This window comes from Lolium rigidum, chromosome 3 (assembly GCF_022539505.1).
Source record: "Lolium rigidum isolate FL_2022 chromosome 3, APGP_CSIRO_Lrig_0.1, whole genome shotgun sequence".
NCBI lineage: Eukaryota > Viridiplantae > Streptophyta > Magnoliopsida > Poales > Poaceae > Lolium > Lolium rigidum.
In genome coordinates this window covers 407,544,289-407,557,214 of record NC_061510.1, presented here as the reverse complement: position 1 = coordinate 407,557,214, position 12,926 = coordinate 407,544,289, and positions in this window count along the sequence as shown.

Sequence of the window (12,926 nt, the reverse complement as noted above, 5' to 3'; positions counted from 1 at the left end):
CATAACTGTGTAACCATGTTTATCACGTTAAATAACAAGTATATGCGCTAAATATGGAAGGGAAATAACGTACCATGTGTATGATGTGAAAAAAGGATTCATGAGAAAAAAAAGATGAGCCTGGATAAACATATAACTCTAGGACTCTAGCTTTCCAATAAAACAAAAAATTATGTGTTTACTAAATGTTAATTCTTTTATTTAATTGTTGGATCTAAAGTCTTAGAGCAATTCCAATAGTGTAGCCAGCAGCTGGCTATAAGCCAAGTGGCTTGTTATCTATAGCCAACTTAGAGTCAATACATACAATACTGAGCTAAAAAAGGTACTCCCTCCGTTCCTTTTTAATTGACTCGAATTTAGTACAAACTTGTACTAAATCCGAGTCAATTAAAAAATAACGGAGGGAGTAGTACTTTATCAATGGATGGCCCACTTTTCACTCTCACAAAGTGCCTAGGAGCACGTGCTAGAGCTGACTCTTGCATAAGAGCCCACTCTCCTTCTCTCTCCTCCTCTCTCTCCTCCAACTAAGCAATAATATACTATTTTAATCCTCATAGCCAGCTGACTAGAACTTATTGTACTTGCTCTTACATCTATTCATCTATTATATATTAAAAAAATACAGTTCTTTTTTGGGACAACACGTTAATCCAGATAGACTGAAATTATTTGATCTATCAATCTTATACAATTCTTTTTCGAGACACCACCTTAATCCAAATATACTGAAATTAGTTGACCTAGCTAGCAACCTTAATTTTAACGGTTAAGATTTAAAACCTAAAAATGTTACACGAACTATAATAATATGTAGCATGTCATGTAGATGATCATCAACAAATATACTAAAATTATTGTTACCTAAGTGACGAGGGATCACCTCGCCAATGCCTACGTATTGTAGACTTGGGTTTCGGGAGAGAGCGACGATGGAGATTCCGGGAGCGAGATTAGGCACACGACGTACACAGCTTCGGGTCCCCTCGGTGGAGGATCCCTACGTGCTGCTAGCAATCCACTATATGAACATTGTATGTTTACAGGGTGCCGCCGTAGGCGGAGCTATGTTGTCTATCTATTGTCTATCTGTTGGCCTCCTTATTTCGGGTGCCCTGGCTAGCTTTATATATGCAACCAGCCTAGGATTTTACAACAGTCCTAGTCGACTACTTCTTCGGGTTGCCTTGTTGGGCCTTCTCCATATTTGGTCTTCTCCATATTGGGCCGAGCCAGGTATACTAATAATGGGTACCCGAAGGGTATGCCCATGCCAGTAGCCCCCGAGTTTATAGGGAAGTCGAAGACTTGCGTAGAAACTCCAAGCATAACCATCTCCGAAGTCGAAGAAATACAAGGCGAGGTCCATGTCGTAGATCATGTGTAGCGTAGATGATGTCGACGATTCTTGAAATTATCGGGTGCGCGGCAGCGCTCCCGATGGGAGTAGCCCCCGAGTCTATGGGCAAGTGCTTGCACTTAGGCATAGACTCAAGTTGTACTACTCGATGAAGAACTTAACTATATTTCTGGAAGACTTGATGAAATCCATGTGCTCCCGATGGGAGTAGGCTCCACTCGAGTCGTAGAATCGAGTTGAGTCTACAAACCTTAATTGTCGTAGATGCTGTCGAAGTTATCTTTCTATCGGGTGCGCGACCAGCGCTCCCGATGGGAGTAGCCCCCGAGGCTACAACCAAGTGTTTGCACTTGGGTGTAGGCTCAACTTGCTTTTAATCGACACCACAATTTTTCCTCTTTCTTGTATCTTATCGGGAGGGTGAACAATACTCTCGATAAGAGTAGCCCCCGAGCCTATGGGCGGGTGCTTGCACCTAGGCATAGGCTCAAGTTGTACTACTCGATAAAGAACTTGACTATATTTCTGGGCGCAGCCCCTCTTTTTATCGACTCCAGGCCGTTGCTATTCTTATTTGACATCCATATCTATATTGTACAAGGATAATGATAATTGGGGCTAGTTCATCTGACAGATCAGGTACTAGTTAACTGCTCTAGTGGCAATCCGCAAAAACCTACTTCAAGATCACGTCCCTTGACATGATCCCGGGATACTGGTGTTAACTCGACAGGTGCCGCTTAAGGTCTTACCATTCTGTCGAGTCCCAGTCATGTTTTATCGGGTACCTAACGCGTCCGTTAGGATTTTTCTTCGTATCTGTTGATACGGAAAAAAGTAGCAAACCGACGTCAGAGACGGTGCCACGCCGCTCAGAACGGATCCGGGGTCTTATCTTCGCAGATTTTTGTGGCATTCAGAGATTATTCGCGACTTTTAGCGCTCTGAGAATATATTGTCGAGTGCCTTGTTCGGCTGATGCAATGACCCATTTTACGGGCTCTTCTATATTTTTCTCGGGCGTGATGAGACAGCCGAATATATTGGATTCTTCTATATTGTCGGGTTCATCACCGATGCTCCTGCTCGGAAGAATATGACGAGTCAATGGACCCGAAGATTTGTCCATCTTTTTTTTTGTGGTTCCTCCTTGATGAAAATTTCGTCGAGTTCTTTCTTGAATTTTTTTTTCTTCGGGTCCTCCTTGAGGACAATTCTTCGGGTTCTCCCTGAGAACAATTCTTCGGGTCCTCCCTGAGGACAATTCTTCGGGTCCTCCTTGAGGATAATTCTTCGGGACCTTCTTGAAGATAATTCTTCTGGACCTCCTTGAGGATAATTTTTCGGGACCTTCTTGAAGATAATTCTTCGGGACCTTCTTGAAGATAATTCTTCGGGTCCTGTTCTTTCTTGAAGACAATTTCGTCGAGTTCTCCCTTTGGACAATTTCGTTGGGTTCTCTCTTGTAGACAATTTCGCCGGCTTTCTCCTGCATAAATAAACAAACTTTTTCTATCTTTCCCTTGACTCTCTTTTTCGCATGCGGTGTCAGATGCTCAGATTCGATGATATGTAAAGTGAATATATGCCGCGCAGCCCCTGAGGGTCGGGTGCGGCGAAAGTAAATGATAATCAACTTTATGTGAAATAAAGGAACACTTAGCTTATTGGACACGACAGATTCGATGCGCGATGAGGTCTTCGAGTGCAGCGAAAAAGTCGAGCCGAAGTAGAAACCACCAAATTAGCTAAAGTGGATACCACCAAATTGTTGATGAAGAGATAGCCGAGCCCCCGAGCGCTGCTGGGGTGATGTCATGATTGTTGCTTAGTCGCCGTGTGATGGCGTGTATTTCACATGTTCGTTGGGCAACCCCAAGAGGAAGGTATGATGCGCACAGCAGCAAGTTTTCCCTCAGAAAGAAACCAAGGTTTATCGAACCAGGAGGAGCCAAGAAGCACGTTGAAGGTTGATGGCGGCGGGATGTAGTGCGGCGCAACACCAGGGATTCCGGCGCCAACGTGGAACCTGCACAACACAACCAAAGTACTTTGCCCCAACGAAACGAGTGAGGTTGTCAATCTCACCGGCTTGCTGTAACAAAGGATTAACCGAATTGTGTGGAAGATGATTGTTTGCAGAGAAAACAGTAAAAACAAATATTGCAGCAGATTTGTATTTCAGTATTAAAGAATGGACCGGGGTCCACAGTTCACTAGAGGTGTCTCTCCCAGAAGATAAAAGCATGTTGGGTGAACAAATTACAGTCGGGCAACTGACAAATAGAGAGGGTATAACAATGCACATACATGTCATGATAAGTATAGTGAGATTTAACTGGGCATTACGACAAAGTACATAGACCGCCATCCAACTGCATCTATGCCTAAAAAGTCCACCTTCAGGTTATCATCCGAACCCCTTCCAGTATTAAGTTGCGAAGCAACAGACAATTGCATTAAGTATGGTGCGTAATGTAATCAACAACTACATCCTCGGATATAGCGCCAATGTTTTATCCCTAGTGGCAACAGCACAGCACAACCTTAGAACTTTTCGTCACTCGTCCCGGGTGTCAATGCGGGCATGAACCCACTATCGAGCATAAATACTCCCTCTTGGAGTTAAGAGCAAAAACTTGGCCAGAGCCTCTACTAATAACGGAGAGCATGCAAGATCATAAACAACACATATGTAATAACTTGATAATTAACATAACATGGTATTCTCTATCCATCGGATCCCGACAAACACAACATAGAGTATTACGGATAGATGATCTTGATCATGTTAGGCAGCTCACAAGATCCAACAATGAAGCACAATGAGGAGAAGACAACCATCTAGCTACTGCTATGGACCCATAGTCCAGGGGTGAACTACTCACTCATCACTCCGGAGGCGACCATGGCGGTGTAGAGTCCTCCGGGAGATGAATCCCCTCTCCGGCAGGGTGCCGGAGGAGATCTCCGAATCCCCCGAGATGGGATTGGCGGCGGCGGCGTCTCGGTAAGGTTTTCCGTACCGTGGTTTTTCGCATCGGGGGTTTCGCGACGGAGGCTTTAAGTAGGCGGAAGGGCAGAGTCGGGGGCCGACGAGGGGCCCACACCACGGGCGGCGCGGCCCCCCCTTGGCCGCGCCGCCTTGTGGTTTGGCCACCTCGTGGCCCCACTTCGTATGCTCTTCGGTCTTCTGGAAGGTTCGTCGCAAAATAGGCCCCTGGGTCTTCGTTTCGTCCAATTCCGAGAATATTTCGTTACTAGGATTTCTGAAACCAAAAATAGCAGAAAACAACGAAGCGGCACTTCGGCATCTTGTTAATAGGTTAGTTCCGGAAAATGCACGAATATGACATAAAGTGTGCATAAAACATGTAGGTATCATCAATAATATGGCATAGAACATAAGAAATTATCGATACGTCGGAGACGTATCAAGCATCCCCAAGCTTAGTTCCGCTCGTCCCGAGCGAGGTAAAACGATAACAAAGATAATTTCGAAGTGACATGCCATCATAACCTTGATCATACTATTTGTAAACATATGTAGTGGATGCAGCGATCAAAACAATGGTAATGACATGAGTAAACAAGTGAATCATAAAGCAAAGAATTTTCATGAATAGTACTTCAAGACAAGCATCAATAAGTCTTGCATAAGAGTTAACTCATAAAGCAATAAATCAAAGTAAAGGAATTGAAGCAACACAAAGGAAGATTAAGTTTCAGCGGTTGCTTTCAACTTGTAACATGTATATCTCATGGATAATTGTCAACATAGAGTAATATAACAAGTACAATATGCAAGTATGTAGGAATCAATGCATAGTTCACACAAGTGTTTGCTTTTTGAGGTGGAGAGAGATAGGTGAACTGACTCAACATAAAAGTAAAGAGAATGGTCCTTCAAAGAGGAAAGCATCGATTGCTATATTTGTGTGATACGTCTCCAACGTATCGATAATTTCTTGTGTTCCATGCCACATTATTGATGTTATCTACATGTTTTATGCACACTTTATGTCATATTCGTGCATTTTCTGGAACTAACCTATTAACAAGATGCCGAAGTGCCGCTTCTTGTTTTCTGCTGTTTTTGGTTTCAGAAATCCTAGTAACGAAATATTCTCGGAATCGGACGAAATCAACGCCCGGGTTCCTATTTTACCCGGAAGCATCCGGAACACACGAGAACCGCCGGAGAAGGGGGCAGGGCCACCACACCACACCCCGGCGCGGCCAAGGGGGGCGCCGCCCTAGGGTGTGGGCCCCCGAAGCCCTCCTGCGCCGCCTCTCCGCCTATATAAAGCCCCCGACCTAAAAACCTCGGGGCGTTCGACGAAAACCACGGAAACCTTCCGGAGCCGCCGCCATCGCGAAGCCAAGATCTGGGGGACAGGAGTCTCTGTTCCGGCACCCTGCCGGAGCGGGGAAGTGCCCCGGAAGGCTTCTCCATCGACACCGCTGCCATCTCCACCGCCATCTCCATCACCGCTGCTGCTCCCATGAGGAGGGAGTAGTTCTCCATCGAGGCTCGGGGCTGTACCGGTAGCTATGTGGTTCATCTCTCTCCTATGTGTTTCAATACCATAATCTCATGAGCTGCCCTACATGATTGAGATTCATATGATGATGCTTGTAATCTAGATGTCATTATGCTAGTCAAGTGAGTTTTACTTATGTGATCTCCGGAGACTCCTCGTCCCACGTGTGTAAAGGTGACAGTGTGTGCACCGTGTGGGTCTCTTAGGCTAGATTTCACAGAATACTTATTCACTGTTGAATGGCATAGTGAGGTGCTTATTTATATCTCTTTAAGATTGCGGCATGTTTGTATCACAATTTATCTATGTGCTACTCTAGTGATGTGTTATTAAAGTAGTTTATTCCTCCCGCATGTGTGCAAAGGTGACGATGCGTGCACCGTGTTAGTACTTGGTTTATGCTATGATCATGATCTCTTGTAGATTATGGAGTTAACTATTGCTATGATAATATTGATGTGATCTATTCCTCCTACATATGCATGAAGGTGACAGTGTGCATGCTATGCTAGTACTTGGTTTAGTAGCGTTGATCTATCTTACACTAAAGGTTACTTAAACATGAGCATTATTGTGGAGCTTGTTAACTCCGGCATTGAGGGTTCGTGTAATCCTACGCAATGTGTTCATCATCCAACAAAGTGTAGAGTATGCATTTATCTATTCTGTTATGTGATCAATGTTGAGAGTGTCCACTAGTGAAAGTGTAATCCCTAGGCCTTGTTCCTAAATACTGCTGAGTTACTACTGCTTGTTTACTCGTTTTACTCGTGTTACTACTGCTGCAATACTACCACCATCAACTACACGCCGGCAAGCACTTTTCCGGCACCGTTGCTACTGCTCATACTTATTTATACCACCTGTATTTCACTATCTCTTCGCCGAACTAGTGCACCTATTAGGTGTGTTGGGGACACAAGAGACTTCTTGCTTTGTGGTTGCAGGGTTGCATGAGAGGGATATCTTTGACCTCTTCCTCCCTGAGTTCGATAAACCTTGGGTGATCCACTTAAGGGAAAACTTGCTGCTGTTCTACAAACCTCTGCTCTTGGAGGCCCAACACTGTCTACAGGAAAGGAGGGGGAACGTAGACATCAAGCACTTTCCTGGCGCCGTTGCCGGGGAGGAAAGGTAAAAGGATCTCATACTACGGTCCCAGGTAAAGTATTTTTCTGGCTCCGTCGTGTGTGTGCTCGAAGCTATTTCCTTTAGATCCTGCAATTGCATCTTTTTGTTTCTTGTTTACACTAGTTTGGCATAATGGACAACAATGAGCTTCTTATTCTATTTCCTGATTTAAAACATGGATTGTTTGATGCGAAAATTAAAAAACCTATGAAATCTTATTTGCATGCTGGTAGTAATATTAGTATGAACGCTTTGAACACCATTGTTGATAATGATATGGAAAATGCTAAGCTTGGGGAAGCTGGTTTTCATGATATTTTTAGTCCCCCAAGCATTGAGGAGAAAATTTTCTTTGATGATACTTTGCCTCCTATTTCTGATGATGATAATGATAGTGGTCTTTTTGTGCCACCTACTATGGAGAGTAAATTTTGTTGTGATTATACTATGCCTCCTACACTTGATGAGAATAATAATGATAGCTACTTTGTTGAATTTGCTCCCGCTATTACTAATAAAATTGACTATGCTTATGTGGAGAGTAATAATTTTATGCATGAGACTCATGATAAGAATGCTTTATGTGATAGTTATATTGTTGAGTTTGCTCATGATGCTACTGAAAGTTATTATGAGAGAGAAAAATATGGTTGTAGAAATTTTCATGTTACTAAAATGCCTCTCTATGTGCTAATTTTTTTGAAGCTACACTTGTTTTATCTTCCTATGCTTGTTACTTTGCTCTTCATGAACTTGTTTATTTACAAGATTCCTATGCATAGGAAGCATGTTAGACTTAAATTTGTTTTGAATTTGCTTCTTGATGCTCTCTTTTGCTTCATACTCTATTTTTCATGATTGCATCATTAAAACCGCTGAGCCCATCTTAATGGCTAAAAAGAAAGAACTTCTTGGGAGATAACCCATGTGTTATTTTGCTACAGTACTTTGTTTTATATTTGTGTCTTGGAAGTTGTTTACTACTGTAGCAACCTCTCCTTATCTTAGTTTTGTGTTTTGTTGTGCCAAGTAAAGTCTTTGATAGTAAAGTAAGTACTAGATTTGGATTACTGCGCAGAAACAGATTTCTTTGCTGTCACGAATCTGGGTCTAATTCTCTGTAGGTAACTCAGAAAATTATGCCAATTTACGTGAGTGATCCTCAGATATGTACGCAACTTTCATTCAATTTGAGCATTTTCGTTTGAGCAAGTCTGGTGGCCTAATAAAATCCATCTTTACGGACTGTTCTGTTTTGACAGATTCTGTCTTTTATTTCGCATTGCCTCTTTTGCTATGTTGAATGAATTTCTTTGATCCATTAATGTCCAGTAGCTTTATGCAATGTCCAGAAGTGTTAAGAATGATTGTGTCACCTCTGAACATGTTAATTTTTATTGTCCACTAACCCTCTAATGAGTTGTTTCGAGTTTGGTGTGGAGGAAGTTTTCAAGGGTCAAAAGAGGAGGATGATATACTACGATCAAGAAGAGTGAAAAGTCTAAGCTTGGGGATGCCCCGGTGGTTCATCCCTGCATATATCAAGAAGACTCAAGCGTCTAAGCTTGGGGATGCCCAAGGCATCCCCTTCTTCATCGACAAATTATTAGGTTCCTTCTCTTGAAACTATATTTTTATTCGGCCACATCTTATGTACTTTACTTGGAGCGTCTGTTTGTTTTTGTTTTTGTTTTTGTTTGAATAAATACTTGTGTGGGAGAGAGACACGCTCCGCTGGTTCATATGAACACATGTGTTCTTCGCTTTATCTTTTAGTGTTCTTGGCGAAGTTTCTTCTTCGTTAAATTGTTATATGGTTGGAATTGGAAAATGCTACATGTAGTAACTCTAAAATGTCTTGGATAATTTGATACTTGGCAATTGTTGTGCTCATGTTTAAGCTCTTGCATCATATACTTTGCACCCATTAATGAAGAAATACTTAGAGCTTGCTAATTTGGTTTGCATATTTGGTCTCTCTAAAGTCTAGATAATTTCTAGTATTGAGTTTTGAACAACAAGGAAGACGGTGTAGAGTCTTATAATGTTTTCAATATGTCTTTTATGTGAGTTTTGCTGCACCGGTTCATCCTTGTGTTTGTTTCAAATAACCTTGCTAGCCTAAACCTTGTATCGAGAGGGAATACTTCTCATGCATCCAAAATACTTGAGCCAACCACTATGCCATTTGTGTCCACCATACCTACCTACTACATGGTATTTATCCGCCATTCCAAAGTAAATTGCTTGAGTGCTACCTTTAAAATTCCATCATTCACCTTTGCAATATATAACTCATGGGACAAATAGCTTAAAAACTATTGTGGTATTGAATATGTAATTATGCACTTTATCTCTTATTAAGTTGCTTGTTGTGCGATAACCATGTTTACTGGGGAATGCCATCAACTCATTGTTGAATTTCATGTGATCTATGCATGTTCGTCTTGTCTGAAGTAAGGGCGATCTACACTGAGTTGAATGGTTTGAGCATGCATATTGTGAGAGAAGAACATTGGGCCGCTAACTAAAGCCATGATTCATGGTGGAAGTTTCAGTTTTGGACAAATATCCTCAAGTCTCTAATGAGAAAAGAATTAATTGTTGTCAAATGTTTAAAGCATTAAAAGAGGAGTCCATTATCTCGTTGTCTATGTTGTCCCGGTATGGATGTCTAAGTTGAGAATAATCAAAAGCGAGAAATCCAAATGCGAGCTTTCTCCTTAGACCTTTGTACAGGCGGCATAGAGGTACCCCTTTGTGAAACTTGGTTAAAGCATATGTATTGCGGTGATAATCCAGGTAGTCCAAGCTAATTAGGACAAGGTGCGGGCACTATTGGTACACTATGCATGGGGCTTGCAACTTATAAGATATAATTTACATGATGCATATGCTTTATTACTACCGTTGACAAAATTGTTTCATGTTTTCAAAATCAAAGCTCTAGCACAAATATAGCAATCGATGCTTTTCCTCTATGAGGACCATTCTTTTACTTTCAATGTTGAGTCAGTTCACCTATTTCTATCCACCTCAAGAAGCAAACACTTGTGTGAACTGTGCATTGATTCCTACATACTTGCTTATTGCACTTATTATATTACTCTATGTTGACAATATCCATGAGATATACATGTTACAAGTTGATAGCAACCGCTGAAACTTAATCTTCTTTTGTGTTGTTTCAATACCTTTACTTTGATTTATTGCTTTATGAGTTAACTCTTATGCAAGACTTATTGATGCTTGTCTTGAAGTGCTATTCATGAAAAGTCTTTGCTTTATGATTCAGCTTGTTTACCCATGTCATATACATTGTTTTGATCGCTGCATTCACTACATATGCTTTACAAATAGTATGATCAAGTTTATGATGGCATGTCACTCCGAAATTATCTTTGTTATCGTTTTACCCGCTCGGGACGAGCAGTAACTAAGCTTAGGGATGCTGATACGTCTCCAACGTATCGATAATTTCTTGTGTTCCATGCCACATTATTGATGTTATCTACATGTTTTATGCACACTTTATGTCATATTCGTGCATTTTCCGGAACTAACCTATTAACAAGATGCCGAAGTGCCGATTGCTCGTTTTCTGCTGTTTTTGGTTTCAGAAATCCTAGTAACGAAATATTCTCGGAATCGGACGAAATCAACGCCCAGGTTCCTATTTTACCCGGAAGCATCCAGAACACACGAGAACCGCCAGAGAAGGGGGGCAGGGCCACCACACCACACCCCGGCGCGGCCAAGGGGGGGGCGCCGCCCTAGGGTGTGGGCCCCCCAGAAGCCCTCCTGCGCCGCCTCTCCGCCTATATAAAGCCCCTGACCTAAAAACCTCGGGGCGTTCGACGAAAACCACAGAAACCTTCCAGAGCCGCCGCCATCGCGAAGCCAAGATCTGGGGGACAGGAGTCTCTGTTCCGGCACCCTGCCGGAGCGGGGAAGTGCCCCGGAAGGCTTCTCCATCGACACCGCTGCCATCTCCACCGCCATCTTCATCACCGCTGCTGCTCCCATGAGGAGGGAGTAGTTCTCCATCGAGGCTCGGGGCTGTACCGGTAGCTATGTGGTTCATCTCTCTCCTATGTGCTTCAATACAATAATCTCATGAGCTGCCTTACATGATTGAGATTCATATGATGATGCTTGTAATCTAGATGTCATTATGCTAGTCAAGTGAGTTTTACTTATGTGATCTCCGGAGACTCCTTGTCCCACGTGTGTAAAGGTGACAAGTGTGTGCACCGTGTGGGTCTCTTAGGCTAGATTTCACAGAATACTTATTCACTCGTTGAATGGCATAGTGAGGTGCTTATTTATATCTCTTTATGATTGCAATGTGTTTGTATCACAATTTATCTATGTGCTACTCTAGTGATGTGTTATTAAAGTAGTTTTATTCCTCCCGCACGTGTGCAAAGGTGACAGATGCGTGCACCGTGTTAGTACTTGGTTTATGCTATGATCATGATCTCTTGTAGATTGCGAAGTTAACTATTGCTATGATAATATTGATGTGATCTATTCCTCCTACATATGCATGAAGGTGACAAGTGTGCATGCTATGCTAGTACTTGGTTTAGTCGTGTTGATCTATCTTACACTAAAGGTTACTAAAATATGAGCATTATTGTGGAGCTTGTTAACTCCGGCATTGAGGGTTCGTGTAATCCTACGCAATGTGTTCATCATCCAACAAAGTGTAGAGTATGCATTTATCTATTCTGTTATGTGATCAATGTTGAGAGTGTCCACTAGTGAAAGTGTAATCCCTAGGCCTTGTTCCTAAATACTGCTGAGTTACTACTGCTTGTTTACTCGTTTCTATCGTGTTACTACTCGTTGCAATACTACCACCATCAACTACACGCCGGCAAGCACTTTTCCGGCACCGTTGCTACTGCTCATACTTATTTATACCACCTGTATTTCACTATCTCTTCGCCGAACTAGTGCACCTATTAGGTGTGTTGGGGACACAAGAGACTTCTTGCTTTGTGGTTGCAGGGTTGCATGAGAGGGATATCTTTGACCTCTTCCTCCCTGAGTTCGATAAACCTTGGGTGATCCACTTAAGGGAAAACTTGCTGCTGTTCTACAAACCTCTGCTCTTGGAGGCCCAACACTGTCTACAGGAAAGGAGGGGGAACGTAGACATCATTGTGCTAGAGCTTTTATTTTGAAAACATGAAACAATTTTGTCAACGGTAGTAATAAAGCATATGAGTTATGTAAATTATATCTTACAAGTTGCAAGCCTCATGCATAGTATACTAATAGTGCCCGCACCTTGTCCTAATTAGCTTGGACTACCGGACATAGGAAGCATGTTAGACTTAAATGTGTTTTGAATTTGCCTCTTGATGCTCTCTTTTGCTTCAAATACTATTTCTTGCGAGTGCATCATTAAAAGCTAGTGAGCCCATCTTAATGGCTATAAAGAAAGAACTTCTTGGGAGATAACCCATGTGTTATTTTGCTACAGTACTTTGTTTTATATTTATGTCTTGAAGTTGTTTACTACTGTAGCAACCTCTCTTATCTTAGTTTTGTGTTTTGTTGTGCCAAGTAAAGTCTTTGATAGTAGAAGTAAGTACTTAGATTTGGATTACTGCTTGCAGAAACAGATTTCTTTGCTGTCACGAATCTGGGGTCCTAATTCTCTCTGTAGGTAACTCAGAAGAATTATGCCAATTTACGTGAGTGATCCTGAGATATGTACGCAGCTTTCATTCAGTTTGAGCATTTTCGTTTGAGCAAGTCTGGTGGCCTAATAAAATCCATCTTTTCTGGACTGTTCTGTTTTGACATGATTACGCCTTTTATTTCGCATTGCCTCTTTTTGCTATGTTGGATGAATTTCTTTGATCCATTAATGT